This window comes from Anomaloglossus baeobatrachus, unplaced genomic scaffold (assembly GCF_048569485.1).
Source record: "Anomaloglossus baeobatrachus isolate aAnoBae1 unplaced genomic scaffold, aAnoBae1.hap1 Scaffold_255, whole genome shotgun sequence".
Taxonomy (NCBI): Eukaryota; Metazoa; Chordata; class Amphibia; order Anura; family Aromobatidae; genus Anomaloglossus; species Anomaloglossus baeobatrachus.
In genome coordinates, this window is record NW_027442118.1 from 95245 (window position 1) to 99599 (window position 4355).

The window sequence follows — 4355 nt, forward strand, 5'->3', positions numbered from 1 at the left end:
GCAAGCAAACTATTCCTCCAGGAGAGGGCGCCAACAGACTACTAAAGAGATCATCATTACTCAAAGAAAACCCCAAAAACCAATGCATGATAGGAATAAACAGGTAACTTTCTTTGGAGTGGAAGCGGAGAGATCGCACCAGATGCCAATTCTAGATGTTATCACACCTGTGGTCACTGCAGCAGCAGGTGAATCCACTTTGTCCAAAAGGGATCTATTCCATTCAATTGCAAATGATCTAGATAAGACAGAGAACTGCAGCACGGGGACATAGCCGAGTTGGTCAGGTTGAGTGGTGATGAGTTTGCTATTTGGATGAATAAAGAAAGTCAAAAGTGTGAAAGATAAAAAACAAAAGGAGGAAGTGTGAAAAGTGAATGGGCCAAATTGAGGTGCATATGAAGACGTATGCTTTCTTCCAATTCATTAAATCGGGCTAATATGAATCAGGTGAATTGAGTTCTGCTTTTGGAAACTGGGTTAAGAAGGGGTGCACCGTTCCTGGAGGTACTGCAATACCAGGTCAATGCGTGGAGTGGACAGAGCAAGCTCTTTTTCCATCTCCCTGTTCTAAAAATCCATTTAATATATGGTCCCCAGATAGGGGACGTATCAGATATTAAACTGATAAGAACAGATACTACACTTGATCTTAGCCAAAAGGCCGAGAAGCGATAACCAGAATTGGTTTGGGCCTCGAGTGGCACCCTGGCCTATGCCGGACACATCTTAGGGAGAGAGAGCGAGAGGGAGACAAACCCACGCCTACACAAGACATTTTGTCACCCAAGCCAACCCTTGAAAAGGCTGCTTTGCAGAGCCAAAACAAGAAGAATGGTGCGTTTTGCAGCCGCCGCCCACTGCAATGAATCTGAATAACTCCTCCTTTAGGGCGCAAGCAACTCCCCTCCCCCTTGCAGTCTTTCCAATTCACGATACAAAAAGACGGACAGGACAGGTTGCCTGACTTTCCGTCACTGCCACCCTTTGCCATCCTTACCCGTAGAAAGCCCTTTCATCATCCCCAAACCCTAATCTTTTCCCTTTCCTTCCCAGCCCCCAAACCCTGCCCTCTGTACCTTTCTCACCACCCGCTTCCCTTCTCCTGTCATCCCCCTACCACCCGGGAAAAAAAGAGATTGCCCCCTCCTTCCACTAGCCCACCCTCCCACCCAAAGAACAACTTCTTCTGCGCAGCTTGTTTTCTAGGCAGCAGCGCTATTGTGATGTCATCGGGGGGCATTGTGACAAGCCGCCAGTGTTCCGTCTCTTCATGTTGTGCACAGTTCAAACGGAAAATACATCAACAGGCAGACTACAGAAAAGCTTACTATCAAAGGTTAGAGGGGGGCTTTCTCAGAGGGCTTTTTACAGTTTTTCTATTCCCAATTAGCCGTTTAAGTGTACTTATTGAAAGTAGTAATTCTTTCATAGGCCGCCCTTTCTTAGTATTTGACGTTCCTTATATTGCGGTATGAGGCTTCGCAGTAGGTTGCAAACATTCATCACCCATGACTGTCCCCAATTGAGCTCAGAAGCTCAATGTCTATCATGACCTCTCTTTTAGAATGTCCAAGAGCAAGCAAACTATTCCTCCAGGAGAGGGCGCCAACAGACTACTAAAGAGATCATCATTACTCAAAGAAAACCCCAAAAACCAATGCATGATAGGAATAAACAGGTAACTTTCTTTGGAGTGGAAGCGGAGAGATCGCACCAGATGCCAATTCTAGATGTTATCACACCTGTGGTCACTGCAGCAGCAGGTGAATCCACTTTGTCCAAAAGGGATCTATTCCATTCAATTGCAAATGATCTAGATAAGACAGAGAACTGCAGCACGGGGACATAGCCGAGTTGGTCAGGTTGAGTGGTGATGAGTTTGCTATTTGGATGAATAAAGAAAGTCAAAAGTGTGAAAGATAAAAAACAAAAGGAGGAAGTGTGAAAAGTGAATGGGCCAAATTGAGGTGCATATGAAGACGTATGCTTTCTTCCAATTCATTAAATCGGGCTAATATGAATCAGGTGAATTGAGTTCTGCTTTTGGAAACTGGGTTAAGAAGGGGTGCACCGTTCCTGGAGGTACTGCAATACCAGGTCAATGCGTGGAGTGGACAGAGCAAGCTCTTTTTCCATCTCCCTGTTCTAAAAATCCATTTAATATATGGTCCCCAGATAGGGGACGTATCAGATATTAAACTGATAAGAACAGATACTACACTTGATCTTAGCCAAAAGGCCGAGAAGCGATAACCAGAATTGGTTTGGGCCTCGAGTGGCACCCTGGCCTATGCCGGACACATCTTAGGGAGAGAGAGCGAGAGGGAGACAAACCCACGCCTACACAAGACATTTTGTCACCCAAGCCAACCCTTGAAAAGGCTGCTTTGCAGAGCCAAAACAAGAAGAATGGTGCGTTTTGCAGCCGCCGCCCACTGCAATGAATCTGAATAACTCCTCCTTTAGGGCGCAAGCAACTCCCCTCCCCCTTGCAGTCTTTCCAATTCACGATACAAAAAGACGGACAGGACAGGTTGCCTGACTTTCCGTCACTGCCACCCTTTGCCATCCTTACCCGTAGAAAGCCCTTTCATCATCCCCAAACCCTAATCTTTTCCCTTTCCTTCCCAGCCCCCAAACCCTGCCCTCTGTACCTTTCTCACCACCCGCTTCCCTTCTCCTGTCATCCCCCTACCACCCGGGAAAAAAAGAGATTGCCCCCTCCTTCCACTAGCCCACCCTCCCACCCAAAGAACAACTTCTTCTGCGCAGCTTGTTTTCTAGGCAGCAGCGCTATTGTGATGTCATCGGGGGGCATTGTGACAAGCCGCCAGTGTTCCGTCTCTTCATGTTGTGCACAGTTCAAACGGAAAATACATCAACAGGCAGACTACAGAAAAGCTTACTATCAAAGGTTAGAGGGGGGCTTTCTCAGAGGGCTTTTTACAGTTTTTCTATTCCCAATTAGCCGTTTAAGTGTACTTATTGAAAGTAGTAATTCTTTCATAGGCCGCCCTTTCTTAGTATTTGACGTTCCTTATATTGCGGTATGAGGCTTCGCAGTAGGTTGCAAACATTCATCACCCATGACTGTCCCCAATTGAGCTCAGAAGCTCAATGTCTATCATGACCTCTCTTTTAGAATGTCCAAGAGCAAGCAAACTATTCCTCCAGGAGAGGGCGCCAACAGACTACTAAAGAGATCATCATTACTCAAAGAAAACCCCAAAAACCAATGCATGATAGGAATAAACAGGTAACTTTCTTTGGAGTGGAAGCGGAGAGATCGCACCAGATGCCAATTCTAGATGTTATCACACCTGTGGTCACTGCAGCAGCAGGTGAATCCACTTTGTCCAAAAGGGATCTATTCCATTCAATTGCAAATGATCTAGATAAGACAGAGAACTGCAGCACGGGGACATAGCCGAGTTGGTCAGGTTGAGTGGTGATGAGTTTGCTATTTGGATGAATAAAGAAAGTCAAAAGTGTGAAAGATAAAAAACAAAAGGAGGAAGTGTGAAAAGTGAATGGGCCAAATTGAGGTGCATATGAAGACGTATGCTTTCTTCCAATTCATTAAATCGGGCTAATATGAATCAGGTGAATTGAGTTCTGCTTTTGGAAACTGGGTTAAGAAGGGGTGCACCGTTCCTGGAGGTACTGCAATACCAGGTCAATGCGTGGAGTGGACAGAGCAAGCTCTTTTTCCATCTCCCTGTTCTAAAAATCCATTTAATATATGGTCCCCAGATAGGGGACGTATCAGATATTAAACTGATAAGAACAGATTTTTGATTTAACAGCATCTTTATTATCATGCACTACTCACAAAAAGGTAACAAACCGTGTACAGTGCCGCAGCCCCGTACACACAGAACTATACAATCCTTCTTACATAGCCATAGAGTACGACGCACTAAACTATACATCACACTCCTATGCTTATCCATAACACTCAAGCTGAAAGAAAAAGTTAGACAATAAATAACGACGAACCGGCGATTGGGGGATGGGGGTAGGGGAAAAGGGGGATAGGGTGGGGAAATCACAGGCCCGAAGCTTTATTGAAAGACGCACATAACGGGAAAAGGAGGGAGGGGGCATGGAAGAGGTCTAAACCTCCTCCTCGGCGCTGTCGTCCGGACTGTCCATGATGGAATAGTCTCTGAGCAGGCTGTGGATCAGCCTGCGGCAATCCTGGATAGACATCCTCTCCCTCTTCAAGATGAGCCGGTTCCTGGCGACCCAAATAGCGTCCTTAAAGCAGTTCATAAGGCGCCAAGCCTCCTGGATGGCTCCAACGGTGTGAGTCCCAGGGAAGAGTCCATAAAGTACGGAATGGTACGATA

At 46.1% G+C, this 4355-nt stretch overlaps 2 non-coding genes and 1 pseudogene across 2 annotated transcripts; all 3 read right to left on the reverse strand.

Moving 5' to 3' along the window:
- Window positions 1–485: 485 nt before the first annotated feature.
- Window positions 486–676, reverse strand: LOC142262968 (U2 spliceosomal RNA). Its single transcript, XR_012730191.1, has one exon. It is a non-coding gene; the product is annotated as a U2 spliceosomal RNA (small nuclear RNA).
- A 1387-nt stretch (window positions 677–2063) lies between these two features.
- On the reverse strand, window positions 2064–2254 carry LOC142262970 (U2 spliceosomal RNA). The gene has a single exon (XR_012730193.1). It is a non-coding gene; the product is annotated as a U2 spliceosomal RNA (small nuclear RNA).
- A 1387-nt stretch (window positions 2255–3641) lies between these two features.
- On the reverse strand, window positions 3642–3845 carry LOC142263135 (U2 spliceosomal RNA; annotated as a pseudogene).
- Window positions 3846–4355: the final 510 nt, after the last annotated feature.